At 31.3% G+C, this 22,075-nt stretch overlaps 1 long non-coding RNA gene across 1 annotated transcript in view; it reads left to right on the forward strand.

The window, feature by feature from the left end:
• Positions 1-22,075, forward strand: part of LOC148307391 (uncharacterized) — a 32,542-nt gene that overhangs the window by 10,177 nt on the left and 290 nt on the right. The window contains exon 2 of the long non-coding RNA XR_015837852.1: positions 19,473-19,602. This is a non-coding gene — a long non-coding RNA (uncharacterized LOC148307391). The remainder of the gene's footprint in view (positions 1-19,472; positions 19,603-22,075) is intronic.

The raw sequence follows: 22,075 nt of genomic DNA on the forward strand, positions 1-22,075 counted from the left end.
TACTCGTATTCCCTAGAAAGTATATTTTACTCCTATATCCAAGAACCTGATGTGCAAACTGATCTCCTTACCTTATATACTCAGTGATCAAGTTAATAATTAATAAAAGGATGTGATCGGATTATAATATTAAATATTCATCATTAAAAATAAATATGATAAACATGATGTCCTATAAATTATTCTAAAACTCGTTTATTTTATTTGCTTTGATCATTATTATATTACTTTATTACAAATCTAGTTATTAAATAAATTTTTAATTAATTATAATCGAAAATCCAAAAGATTTAACTGTGGTTTTATCTGCAATTTATTTAAGGATTTTCGAAATAAATATTAACGAGCAACTTTTTATTACTTAATTTTACCGGGTTTAATTTCTCAATTAATTAATATACCTGGCAATATTTATCGTCAAGAGCGTGATTCCAGTTATTTGTGTAAGTAAAAAAAGTTGTACTTGATATTTTTTTATTAGAGTTATTTTTCATATATAGAGACAGCCAGGATCTAATGTCGACCGGGGACTAGAGATACGAGTTATGGGCCCGTGGTTAGTGTCGCAGCCTTAGGCTCTAGATTCGACCCATACTTTGCCAAAACCCGATTCCTATATTCAAACACAAAGCGGCTTAGACCTACATGATACTATTATGGAATCAAAATATTATATTCAGAAGATCACAAATATTTATTGAACGGCTCGCTTCCGATGCACTTTTCCGGGTGACCGTCTCTACCTCTTCTCTTCAAGTTCCACACTTTGAAAGATACTTCTCGGAAATAGAGATGCAACTCATGGGTAATAAATAGTTACTTTCCGGTTACCCTATGAGGATGGAGTTCAGTTTATATATATTTCCAGCTTAAGTTTTTGATTTCAAATAGTCAAATATATTAGGAGTTTTAAATACGCAATGCGTAACCAAATTAGTGCAATGATTGGCGTGATTTTATTCCGAAACCAAAAATTGAATCGAGTATCGACTTACTTGTCTAATCAAATGTGATCGAAAACAAAGATTTCAAGTGTTCAAGTTGAAGTGTAAAACGTGTTCTAAATAACTGATAGTGAAAATTTTTTTAAAGTATTTCATTACCTTTTAATTTTATACTCAAAATCTTCAAAAGGTTTCAAACTTTTAATGTAAATAAAAGGATTTTGACAAATTAACAAACTTTTGAGATTTAGCGGACACTTCCTTTCCTCAATTAGTCGATGATATAACTATCGAGTTTTTACTTTATATATGTGTATAATTTTATATATACATATATATGTATATATATGTATATATATATATATATATATATATATATATATATATATATATATATATATATATATATATATATATATATATATATATATATATATATATATATATATATATATATATATATATATATATATATATATATATATATATATATATATATATATATATATATATATATATATATATATATATATATATATATAAACCTCGGTCTCCCCTGCCTCATCACGAGATAAATTAGTATGAGTAATTTTGCACTTATCCTTGTTTTTATTCGCAGATTTGTTTTGAATTTGACGTCGTCAAGGATAAGTGTGTGCATAACAATCGCTATAAATAATGAACAGTTAGTAGTGGAAATATCGATGGTCAATGAGGCAGTAATTCCTTAGTGATGGTCTAATGCAAGCCATCATTTTACAATATTGTATGTACATATAAACAACATTATTATACTCGTGTATTATGACTTTATGATGGTCAATAATCTTGGTGGGCCGATAAGTGGTCATGCTGTTTTTTTCTAAACATAAACGTTCGAGTCATTCGATTCATTCGAACCCTTATCTGCACCCCAACGGTGCATAGGGCACTGCATCATATTAACGCAGTGTTATTTTGATCGTTAACAAACGAAAGGTGATCAGCCCTCCGCTTCAGGTACCAGTCCAGGGTAGTATTAAATATTAGAGTGAACAAATCAGTTATATTTATCAGACTCCCCTCTGGGAATTGAACCCGGGACCTCCAGAACGGTAGCCGAGCGTGCTGACCATTACACTACGGAGGCGGATGTACGAGTATTACAACTATTATACCAGTCTGATAATGTCGATAACGGTGAAACCCGGCCACTGGTTAAATAAAATGAATGTGAAAAGTCTTCACTTTTTTTAAAAATTATACTTAAGTAAGACAGGAGGATAGCAGCGGACAGCAGCATAGAAGGGATCAGAACCCCAGGAAGACCACCTAAACGATGGAGGGATAAATCGTCTGGATAGAATGACTGGACTTAGTCCTAAAAGAAGAAGAAGAACTAAAGTAAAATCCCAATATTAAGGACTAAGGTGGGGGTGTCAAAGCCGAAAGTCCGTTTTATAAAAATAGGTTTACAATAAATAAATAAAAGTATTTTTTTAACTTTTATTTATTTATTTTACAAAATATGAACACTATGTTTAGATATAAGTACTCGTAAATAAACAGTGCGAAACACAAACAAATTTACTGTCTTCGGACACTCTTCGTGAAGTGACGTTGCTGTTTTTGCTTGCTTTTGGTAATCCTGCTTTGAATCAAGTTTGGTTCGCTGTTTTGTACGTAGGTGTCCATCGAGAAAATTAAATCTAAATATATGTAGGCTTGCCAGATTTATGAAATGTTAATCCTTACCTAAAGTAATTATCCTAAATAATCCTTCGCAGTTTATTATTATTAGACTTTTTTCGTCATCTGTAATGAAGTTTAATTTTTACCGGGACGTTAAGTAAACCGGCCGGACACCGGGATTTTGTCTGTCCTGGTCAAACAGGGACGTCTGGCGAGCCTATACGAATATATATCATTCTTTTCTGAACCTTGTCTAGAAGATAATATTATATGCTACGCCATATGGCTTAAAAGCGTTCCTGTAATCGACTTACTACCAAAGTGATGAAATTTCTCGAAATAATGGAGAAAATGACATTTCACAACATTTCGAGTGTGTCCACATACTTCTTCACAAAATCTGGATTATCTCCAATTACAGGAGTTATTTTCATATTGTTTTTTGACATCTCATCAAAGATGAAGAAGAATATGGATGTCTGGGCATTTACGGGGCTGACGACCGTTAAGGCTGGTTTAAGTGATCACTTTACACACGTGTAACATTCACATTCAGTGTAATGTATTAGTGAAGTTCTAGTGATTCAAGAATAATGTTTCAAAATTGGTTCATACATGTAGATTTTCCAAGAATTTGAGTAGTGTGGTTGTCAATAATGGGTACAATTGGTGAATGTTACACGTGTGTAAAGTGATCACTTAAACCAGCCTATGACGGTCGTCAGCCCCGTGAATGCCCAGACTTCCATATTCTTCTTCATCTTTGGTGAGACGTCAAAAAATAATATGAAAATAATATTTTTTACAAATGTAATTTATTGTTTTGTACTAGTATCAGGTTGCAAGTTGGTTTGTTAAGATTACTTATGGCGGTGTCGGATCCAATTAGAAGCACATAATCGTTATAAGAGTAACCGCGTCAGTTCCAGAAACCTCGACTGTTCGCAGAAACCACCGTCGCGATAATAGCAAGTTACCAGTCGCTGACCGTTTAGATAATTCCAGCAACTGGTAACTGACACAGATTGGCAATAATCGTTGCACAATGGTCCCTACTTTGCGCTGGATCGGCTCGCTCCGTTCGCAATTACCAAGTTTGCAGTGGGAGTACTTCAGCTCAGGATACTAGCAATGAATGTGACAACATAATGCTGTCCAGACTCAATACGAGACAACGTAGAACGACAGATATACGAGTATCAAGATATGCAATGATAGAACTATATAACCCCTATGGAAATGTAATACATATCGCACACCTAGATCAAAACTGTATCAACTCAATAATTATGATTTTTTTGTAAAATCACTTATTCGGATTCTACAAACTATGACACATATACATATATAAATATATATATGTATATATATATATATATATATATATATATATATATATATATATATATATATATATATATATATATATATTTATATATATATATATATATATATATATTTATATATATATATATATATATATATATATATGTATATATATATATATATATATATATATATATATATATATATATATATATATATATATATATATATATATATATATATATATATATATATATATATATATATATATATATATTTATATATATATATATATATATATATTTATATATATATATATATATATATATATATATATATTTATTTATATATATATATATATATATATATATATATATATATATATATATATATATATATATATATATATATATATATATATGTGTATATACATTTTTTTAATCCGATTTGTCAATTTATTAAATATTTTTAAAAAATGGCACTATATTTTTCTTTTCATAATATCACGATAGATATTGATCTGTTCCATGTCTCTGAGGGGGTATTTTGAAGCGGGATTCTTCTGCAACATTAACAAGAGTCTTTATAATTTGTGTTATTAATATATACGCCTTAAATATCAGTTTGTCGGGGATATGTTAATTATTTAATAATTTGTTATTTTTTTTAGTAAATTTAAATCAGAATTTAAATCAATATTGATTTAAAAACATATTGATTTGTCCATGGTAGAAGGACCAACCTGAGGATGAGGAGAGGTAACTTCAACAGTTTACAAATATGATAAGTCGTGATGGAGCCAGAAAGAAGATAATTGATAAATAAAATTTAAAATAAATCGATTCGATGGAAGTGTTGATTTCATCACATCTTCACATCTTCTTTCCCCATCCTGTCTCTCTCTCTCTCTCTCTCGTGCGTCCTACCAGACAAGACCCTAAAGTAGAGCTATTGAGCTATTGTGGAATATTCCTTCATTGTGAACCTTTAACCTCCACAAAATACACCAAGTTGGATATCCATTGACGTCATTGAGCATGCAAGAAAAGGGTATTATATATGAAGAGATTGAACAAAAAAAATGGAGAAGAGAAACACATAAAATATTGGGTATCCAACAAGGATGACGGCATTATTTGGGATTCCAATTGAAGACTCTGAAGCGAAAACCGCACATGTCAAAAAACCCAGTATTAAACAAGTGACAGTAAAAACCAAATTACTTTGTTGACATATTACATTGAGCAGCATATTTTTTAGAGCTGATGTGAGATATTTTTAAAACTAAATGATAATTTTTAAACATTACAAACAAACTTATTTTCATTTGTGTGTAAACAAGCAATTGAAACAAGAAAAGAAAAAATGTACATGTATATATATATATATATATATATATATATATATATATATATATATATATATATATATATATATATATATATATATATATATATATATATATATATATATATATATATATATATATATATATATATATATATATATATATATATATATATATATATATATATATATATATATATATATATATATATATATATATATATATATATATATATATATATATATATATATATATATATATATATATATATATATATATATATATATATATATATGGTTTAAGTGATCACTTTACACACGTGTAACATTCACCAATTCTACCCATTATTGACAACCACACTACTCAAATTCCACCATCTCATAATGGATGCTGCGACGAATGAATTTTAGTTTGTAATGTACCCCATATGTTATAAGTGTTATATATTGATTCGGCATTAATTTTGTGGAATTATGATGGTTTTTTTTAAATTAAACTCTTGTATAACCATTATGTGGTTATATGTACAGTGTTTAATTACCTGTATGTTAATTTTTATTGAATATATTAAATTCAATTGAAGAAATGAAAACTCGAAAGTATTCTACGAGACGATAAAGAGATTGTCCGTTTCCAAACAGATTTTCATGTTTCATGCGAAATTCGTGTATATGCACATAAACGTAAAAAAAACCATGAACTAAATGAATAATAATCCAAAATTGGATCGTACGATCGCGCCCAAATTATGAACCATGTTGCGTATGAGCTGAGCTACCAATCACCGGTCAGGAAACATCGCGCCACCCTAAATGGAGCTCTGCCATTGGTCGGAAAAGGCGGTCGCCTGATGCATGCTATCAAAGCTCCATTCGCCAAATGAAAGTTTAACCGGTGACTATCAGTAGGACTAGAGAATTTCTTCTGCAGCGTCCAACGGTTACGGATTACCCGATGGTGAACAATTGGGTCTAAATCGCATACCATGCCAAAACCGGCGTCAGACAATGATAGTGGAACAATTTGGAACGAATTCAATAAACGTCTGAATTGCATTAAATCATTTATAATAGAGGCATGTCTGGATTGCGTTGAAAGTGAAATGATCGAACGGCATTTATGAGTACATCGTTATACAAAAAGATTATACCAATTAATGGTTCAATTTCACGATGTGTTATTACTGACTAATAAATTGATATGAAAAATCACAAGACTATCGGTAACATTCTTATTGAAATCTGTAGAGAAGTAAGGGAGATATGAAGGTTTAAACTTTAGATATTTTATTAAACGAAAAACTGACACCGCTATACGTCGTCAAATTTTACGTCATCGGGTGTGCTATGGGTAAACTGACCATTTATCATTTTTTTACGTACAATATTCAAGAAAACACGTATTTTTTATAGTTTTTAAGTATTAATAGAAGAAAAGGAATGTTGATAAAGAAATTAAGAGGAATAAATGATATTAACATGAAAAAATTATGTTGTTTTATATTGGGACAGGCTAACTAAAAACGGGACGGTCCCGTTCAAAACGGGACGTATGGTCACTTTAGCTATGGGGCGTATCCTTTTATATATCTCCTTTATAGAGCTGTAATAGTAGTAGTGTGGATTCGTTTCTGTGATGTCAGTCATTACCAACTTACTAAAACAACGTGTTTACGAAGGCAAATTTTGCAAAATGAAATGATGAATGAAAATATTGATTATGTCGGCTGTTATAAACACGAAACGAGTCTTATACAATCCTTTATAGGTTGAGTATGTTAAGTTAGATATTCCTCCCGTATTATCAATACTCTATTTTACATAATACCAAAAAAGAGTTTTTGCTTGGATAATCTTGGATGAATTTTACACGGTAATACCAAAAAAGTAAATATTATTAATTTCTAATAATTGAACATTTTCGTAAAATACTACCTAAAGTTCATTTAATTAGCTTGAACTATGAAACACAGAATATGAACATATAATTTTTTGATGGAACCAATATAAAATATGTTTTTTGCTTCATCAAAATTACAGTCTAAGTATTGATGATTAACAACAATAAAAGAGGATTTGAAATTTGCCATCCCAATTAAGCAGAATATTATCTTAATCCAGCAATGCAAGTTTTTTTTTTAAGAGAATATTTGTGTTTTTATTATTTACAAAATTACTTCAATTTCATACTATTTCTGTGAGCGTAAGCGGTTCATTATTAGAAATAGGTATCAAATTGTGATAGAGTGAGTTCGAACCGAGAAACTCCGACTCAACAGTCCACGACACTAACCACGGGACCACAACCCGACACATTTTTTAATTTTATTTATTACTTTATATAAACCTTTTGGCTTTCGTTCCTCATTTAATAGGTGGCCTAATAAAATCGATTGTAAATAAATAATAACGTAAAAGATAAAAAGCAGGATTATTCATGTTTAATATTTCTATTTAAAAATGCCTATCAAATTAGAAAGAAGAAAGTTTTATATAAAATATGAAACTAATTTTATATTCTTTACAACCTGATGGCATAACACTTCGCCACTTCAGAATACAAATATCGTATTTGAAAAAGACTTTTTAAAACATAAGTATCGTTGCTCATATATTTTCTAATACAGGGTGGCACAAAATTAATCACTGTACCAAAAGATGTTATAATTTTTTCAAATGGCGTCGTAAGTCAATAATATTTGACATTTGTGAACTAGACAGCTGCAGTACACAGATTTAGGGTGGCGCAAAATTAGTCATACAATTATGTTTTCTAAATACCTTTTCACTCAATGAAATAAATTAATTTTGAGTTATAAAAATCTTTATTTGGAACATTACAATTTTTATTGTTAAGTGGAAAAGATGATATCCGTCAAGTGGCTACCGCTAGTGTTCGGCTGTCCAAACTCAAAACACATTAAGGGTCATTTTTTTGAAGTACATTTTTTTTGCATTTTTGGACTAAGTAAAATCTACTTTAAGGTAAGGTTTCTACGAAGGTTTAAACTTTAGATATTTTAATAAAAAGAAAAACTGACACCGCTATACGTCATAAAATTTTACGTCATCGGGTGTGTTATGGGGCGTATCCTTTTATGTATCTCCTTTATAGAGCTGTAATAGTAGTAGTGTGGATTCGTTTCTGTGACGTCAGTCATTACCAACTTACTAAAACAACGTTTTTACGAAGGCAAATTTTGCAAAAGGAAATGATGAATGAAAATATTTATTATATCGGCTATTATGAACACAAAACGAGTCTTATACAATCCTTTATAGGTTGAGTATGTTAAATTGTATATTCCTCCCGTGTGATAATACTCTATTTTACATATTACCAAAAAAGAGTTTTTGCTTGGATAATCTTGGAAAGGTTTTACACGGTAATGCCAAAATAATAAATATTATTAATTTCTAATAATTGAACATTTACAAAGCGCCATTTTCGTAAAATACTACCTCAAGTTCATTTAATTAGCTTGAAGTATGAAACGCAGAATATGAACATAGAATTTTTTGATGGAACCAATTTAAAATATGTTTTTTGCTTAACTAAAACTAACTAACTAACCATCACGCCGCTTCCCCGCAGGGGTAGGCAGAGAGAATAGAGCGCCACACCACTCTGTCCTTGCAAACATTCTTCGCCTCTTCCACGTTCATGCATCTCCTCATACCTTTTCACTTAATGAAATAAATTAATTTTGAGTTATAAAAACCTTTATTTGGAACATTACAATTTTTATTGTTAAGTGGAAAAGATGATATCCGTCAAGTGGCTACCGCTAGTGTTCGGCTGTCCAAACTCAAAACACATTAAGGGTCATTTTTTTGAAGTACATTTTTTTTTGCATTTTTGGACTAAGTAAAATCTACTTAGTCCAAAAATGCAAAAAAAAAAGTACTACAAAAATGTCTCTTACTGTGTTTTAAATTTGGACAGCCGTGTTGATACACATTTGTGCCCATTTTATCAATCTGTTTGTATACTGCAGCTGTCTAATTCACAAATCGCTCACTCTTTTCAACAACGTCACATATAAAAAAAAAACTTGATTTTCAGGAGATCGTTTTTAAAGTTTGAACATATAATAAAATGTATTAAAAATAAATATCAAGCCACTTATTGAACTTTTAACTGTACGACAGATCTTTTTAGGTAAAACCTGAATGTTTTTTTTTTCATTTGAAAAATAATTAATATATTTAAAAAATATGATTAAACAATACCTTTTCTTCAAAATGCAAAAACAACACTTTCTGTCTTGTAGCGGGTAAATATTAAGTTAAAAATATACCGCTTTTGCTGGGATAGAGTACATTTTTTGCGCATTCCGAAAATTGACGATTTTTGATAAATGACGTTGTTGAAAAGATTGAGCGAAATGTCAAAAATAATTGACATACGACGACATAACCAAAAATTATAACATCTTCCGATAGGGCGATTCATTTTGTGCCACTGTATTATATTTGTAAACATTCTGACATCGCTAATTTTCTATATATTTTTTAGCAAATTGCCAGTCATTGTATCAAAGTACAAGTACATGTCAGTTTAATAATAAGATTCGTTATTTGTATAGCATTAGTGACGTCATATAGTATTGACCTTCTTCAGTCGGTGTGCGAAAAATTGATGTTGATGACGATATTCAACGCTATTCCAAATAATGAACGTCATCCAATGTTTTGTTTTGCATGCTTTCGACATTAAAAAAGTACCTGAGTATTAAAAAATACCAATTCATAAATTTATCATCCTTTAATGATTCTAGAATAAAATGATGTCAAAAAGCAAAAAAAAAGATACATCCTTGTATACAAAACTACGCAATTTAAACAAAAAAATATTTTGTTTGTTAATGTCCAGCATTCGTTAAGTCGCATTTATACCACAAAAGACCATTGGAGAGGTCACATGTCTTTTAACGCCCGATTTTTTTAAAAACAATATATGCACATAGAAAACATATTTTTATGATTCATTTTAACTCTTTACCTTTCAATTATTACCCTTTTCTTTTCAAAACTATATAATTATTTCGAAGAAAAACTTATTTGTTAAGAAAAAGATCAATTACGTAAAATGTTACCTGGATTAAGTGAAAATTAAGCTGCGATTTAACGAATGCTTAAGGGAACTTTTCCCCGGTTTATCTGCAGTTATGCCTTTGATATATAACAGTCTGACTGTCAAATGTGTTACTTGTCAAACTAGTTTTCTTTTGAGAACATATCCACGAGATTATTCCCTATTATCCGATGGCCTCTGGTTACTTTTCAAACTAGTTTTCTTTTGAGAACATATCCACGAGATTACTCCCTATTATCCGATGGCCTCTGGTTACTTTTCAAACTAGTTTTCTTTTGAGAACATATCCACGAGATTATTCCCTATTATCCGATGGCCTCTGGTTACTTTTCAAACTAGTTTTCTTTTGAGAACATATTCACGAGATGACTCCCTATTATCTGATGGTCTTCTGGTTACTTTTCAAATTAGTGTTCTTTTGATAATATGTTCACGAGATGACTCCCTATTATCCGATGGTCTTCTGGTTACTTTTCAAACTAGTGTTCTCTTGAGAATATGTTCACGAGATGACTCCCTATTATCCGATGGGCTTCTGGTTACTTTTCCAACTAGTTTTCTTTTGAGAATATATTCACGAGATGACTCCCTATTATCCGATGGCCTTCTGGTTACTTTTCAAACTAGTGTTCTTTTGATAATATGTTCACGAGATGACTCCCTATTATCCGATGGTCCTCTGGTTACTTTTCAAACTAGTGTTCTTTTGAGAATATGTTCACGAGATGACTCCCTATTATCCGATGGGCTTCTGGTTACTTTTCAAACTAGTTTTCTTTTGAGAATATATTCACGAGATGACTCCCTATTATCCGATGGCCTTCTGCAGAAATCAATAATAACGTCCAACGAACTTAATATTTTATTGGGATATTCGAATTACATATTCAAGTTAACTACTATGCTAATAATTTTTTATTGTAAAAGAGTTAACAATAAAAAATAACTGTTGAGCAGATGGCTACAATAAAAAACAAAGTCTATTCAATTTGCCTTTTGTTGTACAAATAGTTAGGTAAAAACTGCCTTTTTGTATATTTTAAGTAGACGTATCGTAAATATTGAATTATAAGTATTTTGTTGAAGAATGGGTAAAATTAAAATAAAATAAACAATCGCAATAAAAAAATTTAAAGTATTTTTTTATTGTTATTTTCCTTTCTCAATTTTTGAAAGATTTTTCTCGTTAGTGCTTATGTAAATTTATTCAAAATTAAAAGCTAATTAATATACAAGTACTTACGATAAGAAAGGTAAAAAAAACAATTCATTCAACCGGTAGTCATGAAGTAGTATTTTAAGTAGTATTACACAAATTGATCGATGAATGATAAGGAGAGTTATATGTATTAATTACCATACCACAAAGTTAACAATACTTTTATGCACAAAACATTTTTTTTCGCTATAACATGAGTTAAATATTTTAATTTATGTCATGAGCATTATATAAAATAAACAAGTTTTATACAAAACACCATTGAATTTTTCCGTATATTTACAATGCACATTTTACATACATCATTCAACCCCTATACACACTCGATGGTGCATAGGGCACTGGATCATATAAACACAGTGTTATCTTGATCGTTAACATATTAAGGAAAGGTTATCAGCTCTCCGCTTCAGGTACCAGTCCAGCGTAATATCAAATATTATTTTTTGACATCTCATCAAAGATGAAGAAGAATATGAAAGTCTGGGCATTTACGGGGCTGACGACCGTCATATTCTTCATCTTTTATGAGATGTCAAAAAATTATATGAAAATAACTCCTGTATTGGAGATAATCCAGATTTTGTGAACAAGTATTTGGACACACTCAAAATGTTGTAATATCAAATAAATATTAAAGTGAAAAAATCAATTTTATTTATTTGACCTCCCCTGGGATTCGAACCCAGGACCTCCAGTACGATAGCCGAGCGTGCTGACCATTACACTACGGAGGCGGACATATATAATTTAACAAATATACATTTAAACTGATTTTTTCACAATTTTATTAGGAACAAATCCACCGTGATAAAACAGTTATGAGTGTAATATAAAACTCCAAAAGGGGTCATTACCGTATTGATGACAATTTTATTAGGAACAAACCCACCGTGTTAAAACAGTTATGAGTGTAATATAAAACTCCAAAAGGGATAAATACCGTATTGATGACAATTTTATTAGGAACAAATCCACCGTGATAAAACAGTTATGAGTGTAATATAAAACTCCAAAAGGGATAAATACCGTATTGATGACAATTTTATTAGGAACAAACCCACCGTGATAAAACAGTTATGAGTGTAATATAAAACTCCAATAGGGATAAATACCGTATTGATGACAAAACTCTTTAAGTATTAAGACGTAACGTACGGTTTCTCTTATGTCCAAAATAAATACTGATGATAATGTCATCATCAAATGATAATGTCATCATTTCAAGAAAGATACGTTGGTTTAACATTTCCAATGTAAACACAAAACATTCGCCGGCAATTTTATTTTACAACCGGCCTGCACTTATCTGGACATAGTTTAAAAAAATGTAAACACGTACCACCGTGTGCCTTCGGTATCTCTATAACAATGTGCGTCATCAACCTGTGAAAAAAGTTGTTTTACCTACATAAGCTCGGCTTATTTATTACATGAAAATAATATGACACGACTGGTTTCTAGAGGTAAAAAATATGAATAATGATTAACAAATTCAGATGTCGTCTATTTTTTCTTTTTATCTAAAAAAAATAATGCCAACCATAATACAGTAAAACCTTGATATAACGGACCTCTATTTAACGAACATCGGATATAACGGACAAAATTCCGGTCACATGTAAAAAAATAAAATCTTCCCGTTAGTATCACTAACCAACTAAACATCAAGCCGCTTCCCGCAGTGGTAGGCAGAGAGAATAGAACGCTACAACGCAATGTCTTTGCAAACATTCTTCGCGTCTTCCATACTCATCCATCTCATCATACACACTCAGCAATTATTCTGACTCCTGACCCGACCACTTTCAAGTATTCGAAATACTTGATCATGCCGAGTTTTCCTCGGTCTTCCTCTCCTTCTATTACCAACCACATTTGCCTAGTAAATTTGTTTTAGAGTCCTTCCATCGCTAATTCGATTTACACGCCCAAACCAATACAACACACCTTTCTAAATTTTTACGGTAGTGAATATCGCAGCCTTGCATTATTTTCTTATATCACCATTCGAAGATCTATCATACATCGTTTTGCCGCACATTCATCTTTTTTTTAAATTACCTAACGTCCTAGTGACTCTGAAATCTGGCTACGGCTTATGCAACACCGCTTATCATACCCTACTAAGGCTTCAACTTTTTAAGTTTCATGGCCTATGCCTACTCGTGAGTGAATTTACTCTTTATGTTTAAAGTAACTACAATTTCATGTAATTCATGAGTGAAAATTCTAGGCAAAAACACTCGCTCACATTCGTCTGAGAGATCGCACTTTGCATTCAGTCTACTTTCATCCTTCTTTTGCCAATTCCATGCTTCACTTGACTCTAGACTAACAATTTAGGTATTTTGACGATGGCTGTCGTAATGCATTGTAATGATGGTCAGGTTACAGCTGTGAAATGACATTACTGTCGTAACAATTTGAGTGTGTCCAAATACTTGTTAACAAATCTGGGATTATCTCCCAATCATTGGAGTTATTTTTCAATTTTTTTTTGGATTTTTTTTTAAGATAAGAAGAATATGGAAGTCTGGCCATTTACGAGGCTTACGACCGTCATAGGCTGTTTTATTTGATCACTTTACACTCTGTAACATTTACCAATTTTACCCATGATTGACCACCACACTACTCAAATTTTTTTTAATTACCTAATGTCCAAGTGACTCTGAAATCTAGCTACGGCTTATGCAACATCGCTCATGTCCCTACTCAGGCTTCAACTTTTTAAATTTCATAGTCTACATATGCCTACTCGTGAGTGGATTTACTTTTTATGTATAAAGTTACTATAATTTCATGTAATTCATGAGTGAAAATTCTAGGCAAAAACACTCGCTACTCAAATTCTTGGAGTTTTTATATTTTTATGTATAGTTCAATTTCGAAACGTAGTGCTTGAATCACTAGAATTTTACTAGAGACATCTGTTGGTGAGATAAAAGAGACATATCGCTCACTCCTTTCAAAAACGTCATAAATCAAAAACCTTGATTTTTCAAGAGAACGTTTTTAAAGTTTAAAAATATAATACAATGTATTAAAAATAAATATCAAGCCACTTATTGAACTTTTTACAGTGCAACAGATCTTTTTACGTAAAACCTGAAGGTTTTTTCTCCATTTGAAAAATATTTAGTGTATTTAAAAAAATAATTAAACAATACCTTTTCTTCAAAATGCAAAAACAACACTTTCTGCCCTGTAGTGGGTAAATATTAAGTTAAAAATATGCCACTTTTTCTGGGATATGGTGCATTTTCTGGGCATTCCGAAAACATGCACAACTGAAAATTGTCGATTTTTTATTTATGACGTTCTTGAAAGGAGTGAGCGATATATAAAAGCTGTTCTACCGCATTCCCAAATCGGATACAGAAACATCTAGGCTTCCTAACAGACCATCTCTTGCAAAGCTATGGTAGAGACATCAATTATTCTTTAAATTTACTATCGTAAATTTAAAGAACAATTGGTATATTAATTCGCAGAAGGTGAGATCGTAACAGGATATGCGCCGAATATTTTTGGAGAAAGGCAAAGTTCATATTGTTAAGCGCTTTTATAGAATGGGAGAAAGCATAAATTTGTTGGAGAAATCTGAAATGAAACGATATCCTACAACAAGCAATACTTAAATGTCATATTCAATAAGGCAATTCAATTTTTACGTAATGCTTTCAAAATTAAAAAAAAACTCAAGTTTAGTGTAATATTTAAACAAATAAAGATTTTCATATTCTTTTTCGACATCTCATCAAAGATGAAGAAGAATATGGAAGTCTGAGCATTTACGGGGCTGACGACCGTCATAGGCTGGTTTAAGTGATCACTTTGCACACGTGTAACATACACCAATTCTACCCATTATTGACAACCACACTACTTAAATTATTGGATTCTCTATATATATATATGTACCAATTTCGAATCGTTGTTCTTGAATCACTAGAACTTCACTAGAGACATCTATTGGTGAGATGAAAAGAAGCTTTATTATTGAGCAGAAACTCTTTATTGGACACATTTGGACACACTCAAAATGTTGTAAATATACATTTATTTAAGTATTTTCTATCAGATATTATAAAATACTCAATTTTTCAATACTCTGAAACTAAATTATGTTAATTCTTGTAAATATTTACTCATGATTTTATTATTATATATGGCGAAAAAATTATGAATTTAAGAAAAATATTATAACACATCTTCGTTGTACTAATATGCTGTGCGAAGTCCAAAGTATGCATTATATGTATGAATATATTATACAGGAATCAACGGTTCTAAATAAATTAACTTTTTAAAATAAGTATTATATCTTGTGTAAAACATAAAAAATAATAACGGTAACGATTAAAAAAATTATGTGCAGCACCGTACGCGTGATAAAAGTGAAATTTCTTTAAAAAAATAAAGAACAGGAGAGATTTAGTGTGAGACAGAGAGAACAACTCACCAAAAAAAATACAATACAAAATTTGTATAAAATATTTTCTGTTTATTCAATACACTGTCATTGATTATTGGTTAAATTGGTAATACTGATATTAATGGTTTGTGGCAACTAAAATATGAGATATTATGTCCGTGATTCGATATTTTTGTGATAACAAGAACAAAATTCATGTATCGTAGTTCCGGATTTAGTTGTTGATTCGTTGGGTTTGTTAAAACACAACGATTCTTATTACTTAAACGTCAAGTGGCGCTTCACTGTTCATATATAGCGTCTGACGTTTACATCTACAACACTATCTTATTATATTACTTCGTATCCTATCGGAATGTACAGCTCTCTTTCTCATTCTCTCTATGTTATATCTTTCTTATCTCTCATGTGATAAGTGCCTCACATGAGAGTTTAAAAAATTTGCCTCATAAACGTGACGCGTCCTTGAATTTTTTACACGAAAGAAGATGTGAGTCTGTGCATCCAAGGGCTCACGACCTGGAATTTGGCTGGCTTGAGTGATAATTTTTATTTTTATTTTGACCTCCCCCCTTGGAATTTAACCCGGGGCCTTCAGCATACTACCAAACACGCTAACCATTACACTATGGAGGCGAACACTATAAACACAATAATTTGTTTAAAAAAAATTATGATTCCATTGATTGATTCGGCAGTCACTTTGTGGTAATATCTATCCATTTTTAATTTAAGTTTTACTTGGTAAATACCACTTTTTCTTAAAATCTATTGTGAGACGTGTTAAAAATAATAAATAAATCTATAAAAATATGAAACAGCTCCCACCCCATTTTCATCTTTCAACGTCGCAAGGACGCAACTCAAAAATTTAGATTAAGCTTCACATACGGTGTTTGAAAGTGATTCGGAAAATGTATCGAAACATGTCGCTCACTCCTTTCAACAACGTCATATCGTAAATTTTCAGTTGTGCATGTTTTCAGAATGCCCATAAAATGTACTGTATCCCAGAAAAAGAGGCATATTTTTAACTTAATATTTACCCGCTACAGGGCAGAAAGTGTTGTTTTTGCATTTTGAAGAAAAGGTATTGTTTAATTTTTTTTTTTAAATGTACTAAATATTTTTCAAATGGAGGAAAAACATTCAGGTTTTACCTAAAAAGATCTGTTGCACAGTAAAAGTTCAAGAAGTGGGTTGATATATATTTTTAGTACATTGTATTATATTTTTAAACTTTTAAAACGATCTCCTGATAAATCAAGTTTTTTGATATATGACGTTGTTGAAAGGAGTGAGCGATGTGTCGCAATAGATTTTAAGAAATAGAGGTATTTACCAAGTAAAACTTAAATCTGAAAAAAATGGGAACCTCGTACCTAGGTATTATTTAAAAAATTAATTTATGCGTATTGTATTAAAATAAATTTATGTATTCGTCTTTTAATTTTTCAACTGGTTTATACTGGTATAAAATAAATCAGACGTCCTACGATATACGAGTATGCATGTTGAATAGAGTGGGCCGTTGGTGAATGAAAAAAATTATTTTATGAGATATCAAAGACAAATGGGTCTAAAAAGTTGCATTTTGAATTCCACATAACGTGAAAAATATTTAAAAAAATATTCCATACTACTTTTGGCCCTCAACCAGAGCTCAAAGTTTTCGGAAAATCCATTTTTTTGCGCTTTCCCAGCTGTCATTTCGTATTTTGGTAATATAGAAAGTCTAATAGTGTTTAGAAATGTAACACACTTTATTTAATAAACACACAGGGTTACGAGTTGCACTTTTCGTTTTTATAAATAGGTAGCGTTGTTTTAGTAAGTCATTGTTTCCATCAGTATTAAGCCGGCGCGCGGCGCTCAAGGGGATCGGTTGCGCTCTGGGTGTTTTTTTTTTAATCCCGGTACTTTTAAAATGTGTTAGAATTTTAAGTGTGATTATATCTTATACTTATATATTAAAAAATCAAACTTTGAAACGTGATTTTTTCAATGGAGAAGATTTCATGTTATCTTCTCCAGACGGTCAATCATCTTAACGTCTGGGAATGTATCGTTATCTTCAAATTACAAATAACCCATATTTCTCTAGCACAAAGTTTCACAATCGAGATTAAATGCACACTTATTAGTAACAAGGCTCAAATTCTAAACCGATCACACGTCTTCATAGTGCACGTGCACAGTTCATCACTGATTAGCGTTACGCTTCATTTGACAGTTCAGGATGTCTTTGTAATTGTTACGTTGCTATCAAATATCATCATTAAGCGTCTATTCTACAAAAATAGTCAAGGATTTATTTTTAACATTACCAATTTTTTTTAAAAACCTATCTTTACGCGATCTGTCATGTGTCGTCAATTTACGCAGTTTTTAAAACCGCGTGTGTTTGACATTTTCGGAAAATAAAATGATATTTTTTCATTTTATAATGGCCAGGAATCAAAGTTTAAAAATAACATTTATTTGCACTAATAACTACCTAAGTGAAGGTTTTTAATTGATTGACCAAAAACGCATGTGATTAATATTTTGTGTAGTTGTAAGTGTGTGAATAGGTCTCTACCTACGTGTAGTATTGTTTGCATGCTGGTATGGTAGTATGACTAAAATCTCGGTGAGTAGTTATATACCAACATTTTGGAAAAATGACTGACCATAAAATAAATGCTTTAAATAATAAAAATGTTAATAATTATTAAATAAAATGTAGATATTATGGACCTTATTAAAATATCTACTTACTGTCATCGGAAATTTTGTTAAACATAAGGAAATGGGTTGCGTTTATATTAATTTTAAACACTTAGGTACAGAGCAAAGGTAATAAAATGTAAAAATAATTATTTTAAATACAGGGAGTGAAGATCTGGTTGGTTTGTTTTTTTTTGTATGGAATTTTTGTTAGAAGATTGATCTTTTAAATGGATTATTGAATACTGCAATTTATGTGATTATTTCAAAAACTTTAAGAACGCTTTTTTCCCCAATTTTATGGTAGATCCATCGCAAAATACTGTGAAAAATTATATTTTTAAAGGTGCCATAGAAAAGGGCTACTTGAACTTTGATGTATTACTTAAGCCCAGTACAAAAAAAAAATTAAATCTAAATTTGGTCTACAATAATGCACATATAAGTGTCACCTGTCAGGGAAACAATGAATCATGTCGATATGTTCATTATTGTAGACCAAATACAGATGTAACTATTTTTTTGTGCTGGGCTCAAGTACCACATCAAAGTTCAAGTAGCCCCGTTCTACGGTTGTGTTTCTCCAGATTGTAGGATATAGGATTTTAGAGTAAATGCATTGATATATTGTAAACGCATAAAACAATACACATAACCAGTGTCATATTTTATTTTTGATATCAGAAAATATTTTTTCTTATTCGTGTGCTACGTTAGGTCCCCCCAACGTTGACGATCACTATGGCAAAAACTTCGCGGTCCTGTGCTGTCCGGAACATCTCGTCCCCTCCTCTCATCCCGGTCCAATTGCGAATGTTGTGAAGCCACGATGTTCATTTTCTACCAGGTTTAATTAATCATTTTCCTTATTTTTATATTTAACTTTTTTTTTTTAAAAACTGATTTCGGGATCCCATATCGCTCACTCCTTTCAATAACGTCATGTATAAAAATCGTCAATTTTCAGTTGTACATGTTTTCGGAATGCCCAGAAAATGTACTTTATCCCAAAAGCGGCATATTTTTAACATAATATTTACCCGCTATAGAGCAGAAAGTGTTGTTTTTGCATTTTGAAGAAAAGGTATTGTTTATTTTTTTTTTAAATATACTAAATATTTTTCAAATGGAGAAAAAACATTCAGGTTTTACCTAAAAAGATCTGTTGCACAGTAAAAAGTTCAATAAGTGGTTTGATATTTATTTTAAATATATTTTATTATATATTTAAACATTAAAAACAATCTCCTGAAAAACCAAGTTTTTTGATAAATGACGTTGTTGAAAGGAGTGAGCGATATAGGGTAAACAGTAGGCTAAACCCTGTACTATGGAGATAGTTCTTAGCAATCAAGTCATCGCTTTCTCATCGCGATGCAATGTCCATGCACCATAATACTGATAATAACTTTTAAAAAATACCATAATAGTTCGCTTAACAAGGTATTAATTACAATTTTAACATATTGTTTAACTATACGGCGAAGATAACTTTTACTAAACATCTGTTTGTTTATTTCTCACGAGTGGCATTCTGAAACAAGTTATTGATCCATATTATTAGGAAATAAATGTTGTCAGAAAAAATTAACGTATGGTAAGTTAAAAGTTAAATACACTACGTAGTTAAGGGGTCATGTGTTTACGATCAAGATAACACTGCGATTATATGACGCAGTGCCCTATGCACCATTGGGTCATCTTTATTTTGTAATACCACTCTTGGTATTATAATATGTCCACCTCTGTAGTGAAATGGTCAGCACGCTCGGCTACCGTTCTGGAGGTCCCAGGTTCCATTCCCAGGGGGGTCAAGTAAATATATATTGTAAGTAAATATTAATTGATTTTTTCAATCTAATATTTATTCAATATTACCCTGGACTTGTACCTTAAGCGGAGGGCTGATCACCTTTCCTTTGTGTGTTTACAATCAAGATAACACTGCGTTTATATGATGCAGTGCCCTATGCACCATTGGGGTGCGGATAAGGGTTAGAGAGACTCTTGGTATAAACTTTCAAAATTGGCAGTTCAAACATTTTTGTTACCTTGTTTCATTATGAAGGCTTTCCGGATATCGGATTTGTACTCGGTGATGACCAAATGGCGACTATACAATGCCTGCATCACTCCTTTCATCTTATATGGCTATGAGACATGGCATCTTACAATGGCCCAGAGAAGCCGTATACTTAGCTTTAAGAATAGATGCTTGGGAAGAATTTAGGCATGCGGTGGTTTGACTTTGTGAGGTATGAGGAAATATGGCATAGGTGTATCCTGTTGCTGTAGCAATCCATGGTCACAACTGTCATCCAAAAAAGGCAATTGAGTTTGCATAGGCCATGTACTTACGCATATCTCTCGAAAGATTTAATCAAGCTTGCCTCTATTACATAGCATCAGGTTCCCACCGCCTAGGATGTCCACTGCTGCTAATTCATTGGCAGTTCTCGTCCGAACCTCAGGACACAGATCTGACTTAAGAGGATGCAAAGAAGCTGGAAGCCAACAGAAAAGCCTGGAGACAGTTTGTGGACTCCAAATGCTCCACATAGGGAGTGGATATATCCGGCATAGATAAATGAAATGAAATGAAGTATCAGTTAAACCCAGAAAACTAAGCATGCTAAAATTTAAACTCATCACAGCACTTACAAACATAAAAAATGTTGTATTATTTGGTGGCCTATGATCCTATTTATTGAATTTGAAAAAAAAATTGCAATCAATTAATTAAGCGGTTTATTACTAGATGTACCTTGACCAGAATCCATTATTTATTATGGACAAATCATTATATGTATATTGAATGTTTAATACATAATAAAATATGAAATAAGGTTTTTTATACATTTGGTTATCTACCACAACATTCTTAGATGTATTTGGCCTACAAATATTTATCGAAAGATATATTAATGGTTTTTTTTGCGACCATAAAATACAATGAGACAAAAACCTGAGAGAATGCAACTTACTATTAAGATATAGTAATAAATTTTTCCACCTCCGTAGTGTAATGGGCAGCACGCTCAGCTACCGTACTGGAGGTCCCGGGTTCGATTCCCAGGGAGAGTGAAATAAATATTTGACTTTTATTAAATGAAGCGATTTTTTCTCTCTAATATGTATTCAATATTACCCTGGACTGGTACCTGAAGCGGAGGGCTGATCACCTTTCCTTCATGTATTAATGATCAAGATAACACTGCATTTTCTATGATGCAGTGCCCTATGCACCATTGGGGTGCAGATAAGGGTTTGAATGAATAAATAAGTAATTTTTTAAAGGTTGAATAGTACTTACTTTGAAC

Source organism: Brachycentrus maculatus, unplaced genomic scaffold (assembly GCF_059751285.1).
Source record: "Brachycentrus maculatus isolate JH-2025_06_01 unplaced genomic scaffold, ASM5975128v1 h1tg000199l, whole genome shotgun sequence".
Classification (NCBI taxonomy): Eukaryota; Metazoa; Arthropoda; class Insecta; order Trichoptera; family Brachycentridae; genus Brachycentrus; species Brachycentrus maculatus.